Consider the following 21,062-nt stretch of genomic DNA (forward strand, 5'->3'; position numbering starts at 1 on the left):
AAAATCCATAGAAGGGGATACACAAAGTGACATCGATAATTGGGTACAGGCATTGGCTACAGTATATAACTGTAAAACCACCCAATATTGCCAGATGTTGATGCCTAAATGATCCAACTAGAAGCACCAATCTAGGATGAAGAATCAGAAGAGGTGGAAATGCCACTCTTCATGGCAAGCATCGAGTGGGACAGTGACCCTGAAGAGGCCATAATAGAAGGTTACGGTGCAGACTTTGATTGAGACTTTGATTGGGATCTAGAAACAGAAACTGATAATGCCACCTTGGAAGGACAAGTATTCGACAATGACTTGGTAATCCTATAGGCGTTCGTGGCCATAAAATGGCCATAGAATCCCCAAGATAGACCCTCCAGCACTAGCCAATAGCAATCGGTCCAGGAAAAGGAAGGAGGGTGTGCAATGCCAAAAGGCCAAGATAGAGCACTTCAATGAATTCAAAGAATGCAGACTAGAGTGGTGGAATTGTATTTGACTAAGCCCACAAAAGCACCTGAGCCCCCAAGTTTTGAATGGGATCCTAAAGGGCTTGAAGGTGCCTGTATGGATGAAGAACCGCTCCTTGGGAATAAGACTCCTATTGAAAATCCATCACTAGTCTCACAAAGCAAAAAACTTTGAAAGTTCAAACCCAATGTGAGAATGAAGAGTGAAATGGTGAATATTAACAAAAAAGAAGAGCAAGGAAACACATCTGAATTGGACCAAACATCCTCCACCACATCCAGTGGAGCTAGCAACCAAGCAAGCACCTCAAAGTGCCATGAAGTCCTAAGGGAAGTTCCTGATTACTTCAAAAACTATAGCAGGGGAGAAGCAACAATAGCATTGCCTAGGCTAGTTAGGGAATCATAGCTCACAGAAACAGAGAATATTGAGGATACCCCAGTTTATGAAAGACCAGCCAAGACAAGGAAACTGAATCTTGCCTTGGACGAAGAGGAAGAAAAGCTTGTGTACATCGGCGAACAACTCACTCTAGAAGAAGGAGAAGAATTAAAAGCATTTCTGATGGAATATAGAGATTGCATGGCTTGGTCCTACAAAGAAATGAAAGGGATTTTCCCTGAAGTTGCAGTATGTACCCTACCAATAAGGGAAGGATCCAAACCAAAGGTATGCGGACCCTATAGGACAAATCCAGTATGGCATTCGTGTCTATGAAGAACTATAAAAATTACTAAATGCTAGTTTCATTTATGAGATCGAGCATACCGATTGGGTGTCACCAATTGTGATTGTTCCTAAGAAAAACAAGAAGCTTAGAATATGTGTGCATCTCAAGAATGTCAATGTAGCAAGAATCAGAGATCACTATCCCCTATCATTGATTGAAATAGTTTTAGAAAGGGTAGCGGATTCTGAAGTGTATAGCTTCTTGGATGGGTTCAGCGGGTACAACCAAGCACAAATTACACCTCAAGATCAAGAAAAGACAACGTTTACCACAAAATGGGGCATTTTTGCATACAGAGTCATGCCATTTGGCTTATGCAATGCCCCATCTACTTTTCAAAGGGTCATGTACACTGTGTTAAAGTAATTTCTCAACAAGTTCCTACAAGTCTTCCTTGACGACTTATACATACACTTAGGAAAAAAGGATCACTTGAAATGCCTTGAAGCCGTACTAAAAAAATGCAAGGAGTATGGAATCTCTTTGAATCCTCTAAAATGCCAATTCTTGGTCACATATGGAGTAGTCTTGGGACACATAATCTCTCGACATGGAATTGCAACAATTGACATGGACAAAATAAAGATGATCATGGAACTTTCCCCCCCACTAAATGCAAGGGTGTCCAATTTTCATGAGCCATGCCGGATACTATAGAAGATTCATACTTAGGTATGCCATGATTGCAAGAGCCCATATAAGCTCCTAGTTAACTTCATCTGGACATACAAATGCGAACAAGCATTCGAAACCCTCAAGTGGAGATTGATCACAGCCCTTGTTCTAATGGCACCAAATTGGGACATAGAATTTTATGTACATATTGACGGTTCCAATTATGCAGTAGGGAGTGTGTTATGTCGACCTGGCAAACACAACAAAGACTACCTAGTATACTTTGCAAGCAGATAGCTAAATGATGCGGAGGTGAATTACACCACAATAGAAAGAGAAGCAGTTGGCAATGTTCTACTCCATGAAGAAATTTTGACACTATCTATTGGCTACTAACTTTATCTTCTACACAGACCATCAAGCCTTATTATAAATCGACCATGTACCATAGGCTGGATCACTCGATGGCTTCTATTACTACAAGAATTCAATTTCAAAATCATGGTGAGAAAAGGAGCTCAACATTTCATTGCTGATCCCATGTCATGATTAAGGATAGGAGAAGAGCCAGAAGGAATAGAAGATGACCTACCAGATGCCGCATTATTTCAAATAGACACTGTGCCTGTCTGGTGTGTAGACATCATTGGGTACTTAATGGTAGGAAGACCACCTCCTGAAATGAAAGCAGTGGATGCTAGAAAACTAATTCTGAAAGCTGCACCCTATCAACTCATTACAGGGCAACTATACAAGATGGGAAAGGAGGGCAATTATACAAGACGAGAAAGGACCAGTTTTAAGGAGATGTGTAATGCCACAAGAGATCATGCCAATCCTCAATGAAGCCCATGAAGGCATTGCGAGTGGACATTTCCAAGGGGAAGCAATAGTAAGAAAAGTCCTTGTAGGATACTGGTGGCCAACACTTTGGGCAAATGCCTATGAATATGTTAAAAGCTATGATGTATGCCAATGGACTACTAAACCACAACACAAAGACTTCAATACCCTAACAACAGTTGTTGTAGAAAAACCATTTAAAAAATGGAGTATTTATTTTGTGGGTCCCATCCATCCAATAGCAAAGGGAACATAGGCACACTACCTCATTGTGGCCACCATTGATTACTTTACCAAATGGGTAGAAGCTAAAGCAGTCAAAAAGTCAGATGCTAAAAGCACATCAAGGTTCTTGTACAAGAATGTGATCACCCGATTTGGATGTCCCATTGAAATTGTGTCAGATAGAGGCACACATTTTTTCAATGAGGTCATCTAAGAACTCTTGTCTAGCTTTATGGTAATCCATAGAAAGAGCACACTTTACTACCCCTAAGGGAATGGACAAGCTGAATCCACCAACAAAATATTATTCATTGTCCTCACTACGGTAGTAGAACCAAAGCATTTTGATTGGGTGGAGAAACTAAATGCAGCCTTATGGGCATACCGAACCACACTCAAGGCTTGTTCGGCAAGTAGGGAATTTGTCCCCTTTTTGAATGTAAGAAGTTACTACACCCATTTCTCTTCAAATGCTCAATTTGAACAACTATTACATATATACTAACCTCGTAACACATGTGTTTCTTGAACAAGATGATGGAGATGAATTCTTGCAACAAGCTTGCCGAGAGGATGCCGAAGCTGGTGGAGAGGCAAGAGGCAGGAAGGACGATGAGGAGGAGGAGGGTGGGAGTGCTAAGGAGGGTGGTCGGTGCAATGAGAAGGATGTGAGCAACAATGAGGATAGTAGCAAAGACTAGGCTGGAGTAAATGTGATGTACATATTAGTAGGGTAGAGAAGTCAGATATAGAAAGTGCAAGAAAATATAATTTTGTACTTACAGAAAACATGAGATTTTGTACTCAAATTGAAAGAGAATATAGAAACTTTTACACTCAAACTGAATGTAAACATATGAAATGGCCAGTATAGTTTAATATAGACCTTTTATAGAATGGTAGATTAGGGCTAAAAAAGCCATAATCCACCCTTTAAAAATTTTGCCCTTACAAAAAAGCGTTAATATTCACGTCAAAATAGCTTCGGGTTTCCTTGATAGTGTTGATAATAGCATCGATATTAGCGTGGATAAACTATTCCTAGGAGTCGATATTATCATCCATATTAGCATTAAAAAACGATTTATTGATGTTAATAGCAACGGTGATATGGAAACTAATATCGATGCTTAGGAGTTTTAAAAAAAAAATACCAATGTAATTTGCATCGATATAAGCATTAAAAATGGGGCCAATCCTTGTAGTGTAATTCGAGAACTCATGTTACTGCTTCAACATAAACCTTTAAATGGAATATAACTCGAATCCCTATGCTACATAGTCAACATATCTGCTACCTTGGGCTAATATAACACTCATAATTGACACAAACCATGAGATATACAAGAAAGAGAATAATTGAAAATGTAGAGTGATCATGCATAGGCATGAATAAGAAAGAAAATCTAGGGGCCTTCATGGAAACACTATGCTAAAGCTAGAGTGAGAAACGCTTTCCTATCAAGCCATTGAATATGTACTGTCTAGGGTGGGGGATCATTCTCTTTATCAATGTCTTGGTGTGAGGCTCACTCTATAACACCAAAGAAAGAGAGTGATGCAATACAGTGTGTATAGGTACAAAAAGTGACCTAGTATGAGTGAGTATGTATGCTACAATATGAATGCTCAAAGACGAGATTGTGATGCAAGTGCACAACAAGTACAAAGATTGAACAAAGAGAAGAACACACCCAAAACCTATAACTGATATGAAGAACTAGTGCTTCCACCCACATACGGTGATGGTGATGCCAATCGCAGTCATCTGATTGCCCAGATTCTTCACCCTGGTGATGAACTTCTCTGTTGTTTTAGACTCAGACAGTTTCTCGTTCGCGAGTTGAGTCTCCAAATTCTGAATCCGCATCTGATTCGTGGTCTCGTACTGATTTTTCAAGACTATCCATGCCTCCTCCACTGTGGTGACATGTTGAATCAACGCCATGACAGAATCACTTACACTGCAGACAATAAAACACAGTGCATCTGCATTTCTTCTTGTCCATGTGAGAATCTCATCTGCAGTTGGTACTATCTGTTGTCCCGCATTGGCTGGATTCGGTCTCACAACCGACTTCATGTCCACCCTAGTAGCAGTATCCTAAAGCTCATATGCGCTTAGGATGGTCTTCATCTTGAACTTCCAAAGTGGATAGTTAGTGCCATCCAACTTTTTGCTTTCGCCGAACGGTGGGATTCGCAGTCTTGCGGGCTGGGCCATCTCTCACAATCGGCTCGCAAACAGAAACACACTACCAAATCTTCTTGCTAGAGTCCAAGCTCTGATACCATGTAAGAAAAGAATACAACGTCTGTGCTTAACAGATAACAGGATCTCGTATGCAAGACAGAAAAGCAGATAGTATGGAGAATCAAAATTTTAATTACTGTAAAACTGATACAATAGATGGCATTGCCTTCCAGCCATGCACTCCTGTGTGAGAAGCTTCAATGGCATGTTGGAAACAATAGAGGACGGAGGCTGGATGTTAAGGAATCAGGGTTGCTGTAGCTAGTGATAATAATGGGCTTCACGGGCTTGCTCTTATGTAGCCACTAGTCGTAGTTGGTTAGACCCAATTGGGTGATCGACCCAGTTCGCCCAAATCGGTCGACTGGAGGTCTGTCCCGAAATAGGCCACCGACCACACGATAGAATCGTGGCCATCCGAGATCATCTGGGGCTCCAAACGGGCCCCGCAACTTGAGAGTGGGTTGCCCCGAGAAATGCTCCATCTACCCTCAGTGCAGTCAATCATGGGATGCCTTCCCTGTTGAGATATCGAGCTCCACTCGCGATATGCCAGGGTGACCGTTGTGTATTTATGTCACCGACTTGTTAGCTGGAGATGCGGTTGGTACACCGCCCACGAATAATAGCTGGATGACAGCTACCCTTATCTACTCTAGTTTGTGGCTCAGTTAGTATGCCACCTTAGTTAGTTGAGTTTGGTTTGAGACCCACATATAGGGTTCTTCTATTTCTTTGTACTTGAGTTCTTTTGGCTTACACAACTAAGAAGAGGAAAACTGTTTTCAGCCTCCACCTTTGTGTGTATTCCCCCATTGTGCATGTGAAAAAGCCGCAAGTGAGACTCCTTCCCTCTCTCCCACTATCTTCACATGGTATCAGAGCCTTGTTCGTGGTAAGGAGCTCAAGAAAGCAAACCAAGTTCGTGGTGTCCTGGTAAGAGGACCAGTGTTGCTTTCCTATTTCGAGTTTGGGAGCAAATCTTTGCAGGTAGCACAACCAGAAGTGCAAGAGTGCACTGTCTCAGATTGAGACGCCCTTTACGGTGTGACTTTATTTTTCTGATTCGAGGCCATTTCGGGGCCCGTTTTGAAGGTGGAAGTTCTTCGCAAGCACTCAGAAAAAGGCCCTGCTTTTGCTGTGCGACCACTGCTCGGCTAGTCGGTGAAAAGTTGCCGTAGAAATTGCATTGTATGCCTGTGTGCAAAGATATTGGGAGTTACACAATCATGCTTGTTGCCTGTTGATGCAAAATCGTCACTAGGAAGTGACTGTGTGGTGAAATACCACTTTCGTCAGTTTTGCAGATCTGCCCGTGTGAGGCAAAAGCTATGTTTTTTGCAGTGACAGAATATTTTGCGGTGTTCTGTAATGGCATCTGATTCTCTTTCACAGATTGTCACTGAAAAGCTTGACAAGAACAACTTCCAGGTATGGAAGTTTAGAATGACGAATTTCCTTATGGGAAAAGGGTATTGGGAGTTCATTACAGGAAATGAAGAAGAACCTGTTCTTCCTAATGTTCCCAATCAACAGGAAATGCAGGCATTTAGAGGATGGCATGAGAGAGCCAGGAAAGTTATGTACTGGCTGTCTATCAGTATTTCGGACTCCATGATTGTGCATATTCAGGATGCAAGTACGCCAAAGGAGGCATGGGATACTTTGGCAAAAATGTACAGCACAAATACGCAAGCCAGGAAAATGCAGCTCAAACAGGAGTTGCACAATGTGCAGAGAGAAAATTTGAGCATAAATGACTACCACATGAAGGTGAAGAAAATTGCAGATGCACTTGCTTCCATTGGGTCACCAGTGGAAGATGATGATCTAGTTTCTGTGACCTTGAATGGTCTAGGAAAGGATTATGCACAGTTCCGGACATCCATTGCCGTCCGTGAAAAATTTCCTGATTTTGAAGAGTTGTTTGCTCTTCTAATTTCTGAAGAGCAGAGAAATGGGGGTGCATCTTCTTCAGGAGGAACTTCAAAAGAAACTGTCTTCTACTCAAATGCTAGAAGAGGTAGAGGCAGAGGTAGAGGAGGCTGATGTGCAGGGCAGCAAACTCAAGAAAACCAATCCTATGCAGGAGGACGTGGTAACTCTAGAGGCAGGGGGAGCCAAAGAGACCGTGGTGGATGGCAGAGAGGCCAAAATGCAAACAGTAATGTTGAATGCTACTATTGTGGTAAAATGGGTCATATGGCTAAGGACTGCTACAAAAAGTAGAATGACATTATGAATCGAAAATTGCAGCAAGGCAATTATGCATCTTCCGGTAGACAGGGTGATGACAGAAATGAGCATCTATTTATGGTGCAGCATATGACCAATTCTGTGACAAGTGCAGAAGAACGAAATGATGTGTGGTATGTTGACTCAGGTGCATCAAACCACATGACAGGTCATGCAGAATGGATGCAAGATGCAAGGAAAATGGAAAAGCCAGGATTTGTGGAGACTGGTGATGATATTGCACATCCTATTGTGCAGATTGGTAAAATTCCTTTGTCTATGCAGGATGGGAAAAAGAAATACCTGTTCGATGTATTTCATGTCCCGAACATCACCAAGAACCTGGTTTCTGTTGGTCAAATGGTTGTGCAGGGGTTGCAGGTCAGATTTAATCCTCATGGATGCTTTTTTGAGGATATGAAAAATAACTATCACTTGATAGCAAAATTTAAGAAGAAGGGCAAGATGTTTACGTTGGATGCGGACATGCCTGAACTGAGTGCAGCAATGTTTAAACATGGGACCAGTGTAGTTGCAGATATTGATATCTGGCACAAACGCATTGGTCATGTTAATATACAACGACTTAAATCAATGCAAGCCCAAAATATTGTTGCAGGATTGCCTAAATTCAAGGTTGCAGAAATGCACAAGGTTTGTGAAGTCTGTCAATTTGGGAAACAGGCAAGGAAACCTTTTCCTAAGCATGTTCAAGAGAGTAAAAAGCCATTGGAATTAATCCACTCTGATGTGTGGACTACTAAAGCTGCATCTATTGGAGGCTGTCACTATTTTGTCACATTTATTGATGACTTCAGCAGAAAACTTTGGGTGTATTTTATGAAAAAGAATAGTGAAGTGTTTGGGCATTTCAAAGCTTTTAAAGCTATGGTTGAAAAAAAAACAGGCCTACAAATAAAATGCCTAAGGTCAGATGGAGGGGGAGAGTACCTCTCAAATGAGTTTGCAAGGTTCTTGCAGGAGCATGGTATAAAGCAGCAATATTCATGCAGTCATACCCACAGGAAAATGGAATTGCAGAAAGGAAAAATAGGCATATTGGAGAGGTATCTCAGGCTATGCTAAATGAAAAAGATCTACCAGATTATTATTGGGCCGAAGCAGTTGCTACAATAGTTTATATAATGAACAGGACTCCCACTGCAACAATACATGGCATGACGCTAGAGGAGATGTATACTGGTAGGAAACGAGACATTTCTCATTTGAAAATTTTTGGTTGCATTGCCTATGTTCATGTGCCAGATGAGTTGAGGTCCAAGTTGGATCCAAAAGCTGAGAAGTGCATCTTTATTGGTTATTCTCTGCAGCAGAAAGGGTATAGATGCTATAACCCTTCTACACGTAAGTTCACAGTGAGCAGAGATGTTGTTTTTGATGAGATGAGAAGCTGGTATAAACCAGTAAATGTAATGATTGATGTAGATGCACAAAATGGTAATGCTGCACAGAATTCACAGCAGCAATCACAAAATATTAGTGGACCTGGAGTGTCCTCTTGCAACGGTTCACATACTTCGCCATGGACAGGTAGATTGAGATCAGGAGAATCTCCTCAAATGTAGAGAGTGGTATGTAGGTATCACAAAAAGAAAAAGGGAAGGTAGATCAGCCCATGTTTGATGTGAATGCAGGTCACTCTTATGTGGATGGTGAATCCAGTGGCTCAGAACAGAGCATTGATGATGAGTTGGGTATTCCTTCTATTGTTACACCTGGAGTAAGGAAGACCAGGGATGTTTTGAGAGCACCTAGAAGTGAGCCTATTTTTGCGCAGGTCTACCAGGGTTAGGTATCCTGTGGATAGGCTGAAATATGATGGATTTACAGCCATTCACTATGCCTATATGGTCAAAGTGATACAGGAACCAGAACCCACTTCTTTTGTGCAAGCCATGGGAAATGAAAAATGGGAGAAAGCCATGGATGAAGAAATGGATGCCTTGGAAGCAAATGCTACATGGGAATTGGTGCCTTTGCCTAAAGAAAAGAATGCAATTGTCTGTAAGTGGGTTTATAAGATCAAGCACAATGCAGATGGTTGTGTGAATAGATACAAGGGAAGATTAGTTGTCAAGGGGTATGCACAGACATATGGCATTGATTATGAAGAAACTTTCAGTCTAGTTGCAAGGATGGCAACCGTAAGAGTAGCCATTCCTATGGCTGCATCAAAGGGATGGTCTTTACATCAGATGGATGTAAAGAATGCCTTCTTGCACGGTGATTTGCAAGAAGAGGTCTTTATGGAGCAGCCAGCAGGTTATGTTGACGCTATTCATCCTGAGTTGTTTGCAGGTTGAAGAAAGCCTTGTATGGCTTGAAGCAAGCACCTAGAGCATGGTCTGACAAGATAGGACAGTATCTTGTCACTATTGGCTTTTAGATTTCCAAGGCAGATTTCTCACTCTATGTGAGAAAAACAGAGAAAGGGATTATGCTGCTTGTCATTTATGTTGATGATTTGATCATCACAGGTGATAGTGATGAAGATATCCTTCATGTGAAAATGCTATTGAGGCAGAAGTTTGAGATGAAGGATTTGGGAGAGCTATGTTATTTCTTGGGCATTGAGGTGATTAGATCACCAAGTGGGATACAGCTCTTGCAGAGGCAGTATGGATTGGACATGCTATCCAGATATGGGATGACAGGCTGTAAGCCTATTTCAGTTCCTTTGGAGCAGAATGTGAAGCTGAGCACAGATGCAGGTGAGCTTTTGGAAGACCCTACTATGTACAGACGCATAGTAGGAAGTTTGATTTATATGACTATTACTAGGCCAGATCTAAGCTATGCTGTTGGATTGGTAAGTCAGTTTATGCAGGCTCCAAGGAAACCGCATTTGGATGCGGCTAGACGCATGCTCAGGTATGTGAAGTCCACATTGCAGTATGGACTATTTTATGAGGCTGGGGTTCAGATACAGTTGCATGGATACACTAATGCTGATTGGGCTGGTAGTATTTCTGATAGATGATCTACCAGTGGATATGTGTTCTCTTTTGGGAGTGCTGCAGTCACTTGGAGCAGCAAGAAACAGCCTACAGTTGCCTTGTCGAGCATAGAGGCTGAGTACAGGGGTGCAGCAATGGCTGCATGTGAGGTAGCTTGGTTGCATAAGCTACTTTATGATATGCATCAGTCTACAGATGGGCCAGTTGTCATTTATTGTGACAACATGAGCAGTATACACTTGGCAAAGAACCCAGTCTTTCATGCTAGAACAAAGCACATTGAGGTGCATTATCACTATGTGCGGGAGAAGGTTTTACTAGGACTTATTGATCTAGTTTATGTCAGCACAGAGGATCAGGTAGCTGACATATTCACGAAAGCATTGGGTGCAGAGAAGCTGCGCAAGTTCAGAGATCTGCTTGGTGTGCAGGAATTGGGATTGAGCTCGAGGGGGAGTGTTGAGATATCGAGCTCCACTCGCGATATGCTAGGGTGACCGTTGTGTATTTATGTCACTGACTTGTTAGCTAGAGATGCGGTTGGTACACCGCCCACGAATAATAGCTGGATGACAGCTATCCTTATCTACTCTAGTTTGTGGCTCAGTTAGTATGCCACCTTAGTTAGTTGAGTTTGGTTTGAGACCCACATATAGGGTTCTTCTATTTCTTTGTACTTGAGTTCTTTTGGCTTACACAACTAAGAAGAGGAAAACTGTTTTCAGCCTCCACATTTGTGTGTATTCCCCCATTGTGCATGTGAAAAAGCCGCAAGTGAGACTCCTTCCCTCTCTCCCACTATCTTTACGTTCCTGCACTTGCATGTAGCCTAGTTGGTAGTGTGCCAACTCTATCTGAAGCCATCCAGCCATCAGGCCACACATGGCCTCCATCTGGTGTCCAAACCAGGACCTATCAGATAACCGAACTACTCAAATGCCTTCTCCTCATATGGGGGGCTTAGAAGTAGAGTTAGTTGGTTCGCGCGTAGTTACAAGAGAGTGGAACATTGATATCTAACACATATGCAGGCATTTTACATAGCCGATGGATGTTTTTCTTGGAATGGTTTATGAAGGTGTTGAAAGCGTTTGTAAGAAAAAAAGCTAGATGAGAGGGAAGCGGGCAGAAGGATGGCTAGTGCAAAGCCAGCCATCCTTCTGCCATGCTTTCCTCTGGTCTAGCCTTTTGTCTTACATACCCTTTCAACACCTTTCTGATGCTACTACTACTGCTGTTGCTGATTAAGTACACCTGAGTGACTCTAAGGAGGAATCCTCTAGCTTCTCCTTCCATATCTGAGAAGCTCCTCTCAATATTTATTGAGGAAATTACTCTCTTTGTTTTTTGTCTCTCTTCTTGTAAGAGAGGAAGTGCATATGTGAATATCACTCCTATTTTGGTTGATCTTTGAAGATGTACAAAAATGTTTTAAATTAATCTAATCTCTTTTTTCTGCCCCCAAAAAAGAAGAAAAAAGGATGGCGGGTGCAAGAGTCAATGTTTTATATTATGGAGTTTCTTGTACAACTCATGCCAGATAGGCCTCGACTTTGGGATGATAGTGATGACCCACGGGTTGTAGGAGAGATTGGACAAGGGAAGGGAAAGCAAAAGGAAATGGGTGTCTCCTTGAGACTCAAAGTCAACACCTTTTGTCTTTACAATTGTGGAGAAATGGATCAAACAATATGAAGACGAAAGAGCAAAAATAGAGGAGCAGAGAAAAGTAGGGCGAAGGGCCAATAGAGGTAAGAAGTATCCCCCATAGTTAGCAAAAATGCTTGCTAAATGCACCATTTATTGGTTAAAGGACATTCTTGAAGATGCCAGTCGATGAAGAGGGGAGATTGTGAAAGATATGGAGGAGGAATTTGCATGAGGTTGTGATCTAAAGGTATATAATCATGTTGCTTTTATTTACAGTCATTTATAAACTTTTTGTATATATTAACAAGGAGAATCCATTACCTTTACAATACCATTTGTTCAATGCAATATGGGCATATGGTAATCACTACAGAGTAGAGACAATTGATGTAAAGCACACCACATTTGATCGAGTAGTCATGGCCAATTTTTCACAAGACAGTAGTCAATAGATCAAGTGTGAGGGATACAAATCTCATAGCAGGTGAAATGGATTATGTTGGAATCATACAAGATATTTTGCAAGTGAATTTTAGAAAATTTCAAGTATTTATATTTAATGTGAAATGGTTCAAAGTCATCTTAGAGGTGCTCAAGCTACAGTAAGAAAGGATCCTAGTGTGTTTTTTGCCATTGACTCAATAAAAATTTGGGATGACCTTACTAACACATTTGTGCTACCCACTCACTATGAGCAAGTAAGCATTTTTCTTATATGGATATTATTTTTCCTTCCACTTCATTAAAGCTTGCATGAACATATCATGGATTTTTGTCTTAGGTGGTCTTTCAACCTGATCGAGTGGACAAACCTAGAAACCGACATGTCTTTCAAGATGATGTGGAAATAGAGAAAGATCAAGAAATAGATGGGTTGGAAGCTAGCACTTCCGATAACCCTTCTATTAGAGTTTTGGAACATCAAGACAGCTTGAGTTCCTCTGAGGGTTCCTTAGACATTGACTTTGAGGACTTCGATCTACATGCTGAAGATATGCAAGACCTAGCCAAGGATGATCGAGAGGATGAGAATCATACCTCACGATGGAGATTCTAGCGAGGCTTCGATTGATTAAAGGACAAAGAGCAAAACCGATACAATATATTTTTATTTGTCAATGGATTTCAATATTGGAAGGTGTTGGGTTAAATTCACCATGCTAATGTGTTGGATAGTTAATGCTAATGTACTTGCAAGGTTATTGAAGCTGTGTATTTTCTAGAGAGCTTTTCAATGCTTTTATCGACACTTATATTGGTGCTTTCTTTAGAACTTAACGCTTATATGGATGGTAATATCAACGAAAACTTTGATGTTCCGCTATCTCTTTGCTTATATCGATGGGCGTCCTTTTCAATGCAAAATGAAGTAAAAAGCATCGATGAACAATGTTGAAAAATAGGCTAATGGTACTAGTGTTAGATTATGTGAAGAATAATGTTTAATCGTGAGGATTTGATGGATATATTGTTGGGGTAAGTATGATCAAGGGCTTGCTCTATGGTGCATGTGTGCATCTAGGGGAGTCACATGTGTGTTTGTGTGTGTTGTAAAGGCACATCAAGTGCTATGATGTGTCTAGTGTGTGACCTAAGTGATGATGTAAGACGAAGGCAATCCCACTGATGTAGGGATTGATTTCCACTGATGTAGGGGCTGATTGCCACTATGTTGGGAAGGTATTACCTTCTCCCCCTTTCTATAAGAGAGAGTCCTCTCTCTCACAATCATAACAGAGATCTACCATCTTTCTTTCATTGTGCTCTCACACCTCTTGCAAGATGCATCTATTCTATCCTACGGGATCCTACAAATGGTATCAGAGCTTTAGGTTCTAGATCTAGCCTAGCCTAGCATTAGATGCTATCTCTAGTAGTTTCTCATCTTCTCCATTTTCCTTCTTCTTCCCAAAATCTTTGAGAGCTCTGTTCTCTGCCTACTAACAACCATTGCCCAAACCCTTTGAGCTACAAACTCCTCACGTATGGGCGAACTTCCAGCTACAAGCAATTAGAGAAATTTTGACTGTATGTGCAATGCCAACACTCACACTCTCTGACAAAATTTCACGCAATGCTGCCTCTGTACTTACCTATCTGCAAATTCCTCTGAGCCCGTGCTGGACAACACTGAGGGCAAGCTGCTGCTGAAATCTGAGCTCATTTGGACAAGAGATGGAGGAGAAAATGACGAAAAACCAGTTTGTCTTCTCAAATGGCGACCTGGCACAACATTGTGCCCCTCCTTGCTGGTAGCTCTTCTCTCGTATAAGGCCTTTCTTCTTGCATAAAAATCCCCTTGAATAGAGCTATGAGCTATGAGAATTGCACCCTCCAAGTTCTGGTCTCTGTTTTGGACAATTTTGACAAGGTTGTGAGTTTGATGCTACATTAGATGCTGCTTTAGCATTTCTGATGTTTTAAAGTGTTGAATAGCTTCAGTATAACTATGGCTACAGCTTTGCTTTAAGTTGCTATACCTGGATTTGCTTGGAATACTTTCATTTAGCCACCTCTATGAAGCATACAAGTGAAAGCATCATTTCCATTATGTTTTGTAGTATGGAATTTGGTTACAAGTCTTTGCTACACTAAATGCTTGTACTTTGAAGGATTATTTTTTGCTCATATTTTCACTTGTAAGGCACTAGACACTGCCCTCGGGTAAGACCTTACCATGGAAGCTAAGACCTTTTTTGAGAAGTTGGATGGAACTAGTTTCCATACTTGGCAAACAAAAGCCAAGTTTATGCTTATGAAAAAGAAGATATGGAATGTTGTGAATGGAAAGAAGTCTACAAAAGAAAAAGCTAATTGGTTGATCAAAGACAAGAAGGCTCTTCCTATCATAGCTTTGGGATTAAGTGGCTCATACTTTCACCACATTGATGAAGGGAAGTGCTTCAAATATATCTTGTTCCTTTGCCTACATTTGGAAAAGGGAATGTGTTATTCCATGAAGAACAACAAAGAGAATCAAGCATTTCTTATGAAGAAGGACTGCTTCAACAATAAAGCAAATCTGACTGAAGGAAGAACTCCATTAGCAAATGAAGAAAATGAAGACTATGCTTTTTAGGCACTTTGTCTTTTTGTTTATCATCACTTGGTCAAATTTTGAGGTTCTCTGCCTGGAGTAGTACTCCAAAAAGAATATGTTATGTAAATCACCTCTGGTCACCATATGATGTAGGCCATGTGATATGTGTTTTGACTATCCCATTTCTGTGAACCTCACACCCTTGGGAACCCTTGCTAGCATGAGATCCTAGCCATAGATTAATCCTTGACCACCATGAGATGGCATGAGAAACTATGAGACTAGATGTATCCTTGACACTACAAGAGGCAACCCCTTGAGGGGGGGTTTGTTGGGGTAAGTATGATCAAGGGCTTGCTCTATGGTGCATGTGTGCATCTAGGGGAGTCACATGTGTGTTTGTGTGTGTTGTAAAGGCACATCAAGTGCTATGATGTGTCTAGTGTGTGACCTAAGTGATGATGTAAGACAAAGGCAATCCCACTGATGTAGGGATTGATTCCCACTGATGTAGGGACTGATTGCCACTATGTAGGGAAGGTATTACCTTCTCCCCCTTTCTATAAGAGAGAGTCCTCTCTCTCACAATCATAATAGATATCTACCATCTTTCTTTCATTGTGCTCTCACACCTCTTGCAAGATGCATGTATTCTATCCTACGGGATCCTACATATATACACCTCCATTTGGGCATTAAAGTTTGGAAAAGTTTTAAGGATTTAAAAAAGATTGCATGCTTCAAAAAGGGGATATGGGTTGACAAAGTGGAGAACTAGCCTCTTTTGCTAATTCAAGGGGTTCAAGTTTGAGAATTCTCATACAAGAGTATAAGGGTTCTAGAAGTAGATCAAGTGTGGATGTAGAAGTAGTTTGCTAATAGAAGATAAGGGTTAGAGTAGATAAGAGAGAGAGAGAGAGAGAGAGAGAGAGAGAGAGTATTACAAGAGATGGAGGGAAGATAGCAAGGCTTGAGGGTAGATTGAAAGAGTTGTAAGGTTTGCCATCACATGTTGATAGTGATGAGGTAGCATGCACACTAAAGTAAGAGTGTTCAAGAACACAAGGGTAGAGTGAACACACTACCCCAAAGAGTGTGGAATGCTTTGTATGATAGGATGTTTACACGTGGGCCATGACACTCTCTATTCTCTCTCTAGGATGGTGATTACAAATGTGTTAAGATATTCTCCAACATCATGCTGGAATAGACAAATCATAAATCAAATATTAGAACTAAAAGTTCTTAAACTCAAGGCACATCTAGAGTACAATATGAATATTTCATATTACTCTAACTCAAATGTGTGAAATATCACAAAAAGAAGAAATAAATCGGATGCAACCATAGACAATTATTTCCCATAACAAAGGAAGGTAACCAAGATTAATGCCTTGATTTACTTCCACATTAGTGTTCATAATTGTGGTGAGATTAACATTTTCCATATAGGGCCTACAATGCATGGTGGATGGAGTGCCGAATTTCAATATCCAAAACAAAATGCCGAAAGGTGATATTTTTAGAAACTAACCTAGAATGAATTTCATAATTTATAAATTAATATATAGTAATGGAAGACTTAAAGGTGATTAGCTAAATGAAGTAACATCAAAAGGTGGACAATGGGACAAAGGACAATAGGTGAAGAAAATACCATGTAGAAGTAGTAGCTAGGGAATCTTATGATAGGTGAAGTAGTAGCTAGGACAATAGGTGAAGTAAATACCATGTAGAAGTAGTATCTAGGGAATCTTAGGATGCTTCTTTGCAATAGACGACTTGAATGTTTTCAAGTCGAGTTATGAGAGCCCATGAGGAGTTGCAATTGACAACGACAATGGTCTATGTGAGTTTTAGGGAAACCCGAAAAAAGTGGCATTGTCTAGGTGAGTTTAGGTAAACCCAAAAAAGGGCAAAATTTTGCAATAGGAGCTCACCTAGCGACGATTCAAAGCGTCCCAAAGCCCCTGAATGCTTTGAATTGCACCTATCCATTAGATGCACTCTTTGAAGCAATCGTGACATGCACAGAAACATAGTATGCATTTGCGTGCATGCACACACACATAAGGAACATGCATGCTTACACACATAGACACAACATGTACCCCCATGCACATGCATATTTTGTGTGTGACATGCACACAAACATAGTATGCATTTGCGCATATGCACACACACATAGGGAACATGCATGCTTACACACATAGACACAACATGTACCCACATACACATGCATATTTTATGTGTATGAGTGTGTGTGAGTGCGTGCATGCGTGTGTGTGTATGTGTGCACGCTCACACACACTTAGGGAACATGCATGCTTACACACATAGGCACAAGATGCACCCACATACACATGCATAATTTGTGTGTGTGTGTGTGTGTGTGTTCGTGCGTGCACACGCACTTGCACATGTGTGAACAAGGAACATGCATGCAAATGCACACATATATGACATGCACCCTCGCACATGCACACATGCACAAATGCATATTGTGTGTGTGTGTGTGTGTGTGAGAGAGAGAGAGAGAGAGAAAGAGAGAGAGAGAGAGAGAGAGAGAGATTTTAGGACATGTAAATTGAGTAAATTATTTGGTGGTCATAGTCAAAACGTACCCTCACCTTATAAGTATTATGATATACTTGAGAATCAAAGAAAGGAGTTGATAAAACCTTATCCTAGAACCACCTTTATAGAAGTCCCACCATTCTAGTCTTTGCGCTTTGCATGTTAGTATTTGCGAAGTAAGGGTTTGCACTCATGATGACGATTGTCTTTAAGCAAATGAAGTATGCTACGGCTTTACTTCTTTTAAAATAAATAAATAAAATAAAAGTGCCAAATTTGCTTCTTGAGTTGTGGTTGATCTAGAGACTATATGCTCCTATGGTTGAACATAACACATTGTAAGCATCCGATTCATAACTTTCATGTCCGTGGAGGAATTTCTTTATCAAAGTCACATCAAAAGTCACATAATGTGGCCATTAAAGAGTTGAAAAATATTGCAAACTATAGGAAATGCTTTTTCCATAGTTGTTACGTATTTAATATTAGTAGATCATGCAATTTTTTGCATTTTGCTGTAAGGTTCAGACACTAGGTTTGATATGTACTCATAAATCATTCTCTTTTCATATCTGGATGTAAGATATGATTAAGTAGTCTTATCATATGGGAACAAAATGATAGTACCATTTAAGTAATACAATGTAATATAATATCGCGTCATTCTTTATAATGTCATGTCATTAATCTCAGCCTAAAGTCAGATCTATAAATGGCATGTAACATCCACAACCTGGACAATGAACTATCAAGAAGTTTCCTTATTGGTAAAGAAAATATTGAGAAGTTATGTGGTCATATGAGTGTGTTACAACAATGTTCACATATATAATTAAGAGGATAATGAATGCACTCAAAAGTTGTTTTTTAATTTGTTGCATATATCATTTTCAACTTAATATCTCCATCTTGCTTTTAACACTATAGCATTGAGAATGACCATTTCTTGGATATTGTGATCCAATTGAGACTTGTGAGGCAGGCACCATGTGCATGATAGTGTAGCACACCTTTAAAGAAAAGAGGAGCCTAGTAATGTTGAGAGCCCATTATAACCTATAGACTATAGAGGATCAAATTGGGGTGGAGTAGTGAGAGGGTCGGTGCAAAAATGACATTGAACAAGTTGACGAAAGAAGATGGAATCCAAGGAGGTGGTGGTGGTAGTGGAGCTGATAGTGGTGGTGGGAATTGAGAACTGATTGATGGGATAGGTAAAAGGTTGGGGTTGAATACAAGGAATGAGGTACTCACGTGTGTGTGTGTGTCTGCGTGCATGCATGTGTGTGTGTGTGTGAGAGAGAGAGAGAGAGAGAGAGAGAGAGAGAGAGAGATGATTATCTTTTAAAATCATAGCACATACCCAACCCTCCTCATTTGGAGCATATTGTGAGGCATTCAAAACACACACATGCATGCACGCATGCATTAGCATGCACAAGCACAAACCAAGGCTCCTCTTAGCACAATAAACTCATGTGTGCATGTGTGTGTGTGTGTGTGAGAGAGAGAGAGAGAGAGAGAGAGAGAGAGAGAGAGAGAGATTTATATAATCACAAACTTCATTTTTCTAAGTAATTTTTTCAAAAAGAAAACACTCTAGTTCACCTTGAAACACTTCACCTTTGCAAATGTTACCTCTAAATTCCTCCTCTACTTTCTCACTTTTGCCACTAGAATTCTAAAACCATGTGTTACAAGGTCACTAGGATTATTTTAACACCATGCATATGCAAGTTGACCACTCAATGCTTGTCAAACTTAAAAAATAATTAGAGGTTGTCTTTTGTGCACTCAACAAGCTCACACATATGCGTGAGGTTTTGGTAGTGTATATTGACTCTTTAGAGGTCTACCTAGCTTGTTGCTAAAATTATAGCTCCATGGGTTGAATACATCTTTGACTTGTCTTGATGATGGTGAACTTTCTCTAGTGTTGTTGGTTTGTGACCAATTATTTGCTAGCCAGAAGTTTATCCAAGTGATAGAGAGAGAGAGGGAGAGAGAGATCTTAACAAACCAAGAGAGCATGCTAACTAACCAACACACACACACACACACACAAAAAAAAGATAAAGATGGGTATTGATGCATGCACACCTACACACTTGGAAACCACATTCACTCACTCACTCAAATGATTGACTTTTTGGCCTACCCTCTAGGTAGCCTTAGCAACAATGCAATTTTGGGAAAGCAAAAATTAGGCATTTTTTGAATTTTTTGGAAGTGTATTTTCCTATTGGCTCTTCTTCATTGGACTTCAATGGAGACTTTAAAGTGGTTTGACTTTCTCTCTCTCTCTCTCTCTTCCCTTCTTTATCTCCTCAAGTCTTCTTACAGAGGATCTCCACCTTTTCTCCCACACCCTCCCTTCTCTCTCTCTCTCTCTCTCTCTCCCCTTTATCTCCTCCCTCGACACCATTTCCAGTGGATTCCTTTTTGTTTACTTTTTTAATCTTGGGCAAGCCTTATGAATGATTGAACATCATTCTCCTTGTTATTTCATCTTTTATGAGAGATCGAAGACGCATTGCTCATTTATATTAGATTAAAGCTGGACAAGCTCATGGTTCGTGTTCTCAGCTTGCTTCATGGCGCAGACTAGTTAGAGATGGAGAGCTTGCTATACATTACTCGGATCGCATCAAACTCTTGGATTCTTGGACGAGAAACGGAACTAGCTTGCAAAGCTATGATTGAATCAAATGGAAAATGGATGTAGTTTGGATCACTTAGATTGAATGGGGTGTGGAATGTGGTAATTTGACTCTTCCAATAATTTCCGACGTTTGATCTAGAAGGAAAGAGAATGGATTGAAGATGGTAAGGCTTCATGTGATGAGTTCGATTAGAAGGCTTCATGGTAAGGCTTCATGTGATCAGTCCGGTAAGGCTGCATGAATTTGAATTGAAGATGAGACAAGTGTGTAAACGAATTAAACTCGACTACTTGGTGGGCAAAAGTCTCTACTAAGATTTTGGAGGAGAGATGAGCTAAGTATTGCAAGGCATGAGAGTTTCATTTCTCATCGAAGATTAGATGGAAATCCATTTGAGCTTAGTGCAATCGGAAGGATGTATGGTTAATGACAACACAAACTAGCACCTTGAATCCAAATCCATAAGCTTAATGCATCCCATTTGAGCTTAATGCGTTCGGAAGGAGGTACAGTGGAAGCAAGATGACAATACAAACTAGCTCACCTTGAATCCAATCTGAAGAATGAATCCATGAGCTTAATTGCAATCCATCTGAGCGATTGAACGATGTACAGTGAAGCAAGATGACAACAGTTGAAACCAATCTGAAGAATGAATCCATGAGCTTAATGCAATCGGAACGATGTATAGTGAAGCAAGGTGACAACACAAACTAGCACACCGTGAATCCAATCTGAATGAGGAAGAAGCTTCGAAAAAGCAAGATGAGAACACAGGCTAGCA

The sequence above is a fragment of the Dipteris shenzhenensis genome, chromosome 2 (assembly GCF_047967505.1).
Source record: "Dipteris shenzhenensis isolate YYH24624 ecotype China chromosome 2, Dip_SZ_1.0, whole genome shotgun sequence".
Taxonomy (NCBI): domain Eukaryota; kingdom Viridiplantae; phylum Streptophyta; class Polypodiopsida; order Gleicheniales; family Dipteridaceae; genus Dipteris; species Dipteris shenzhenensis.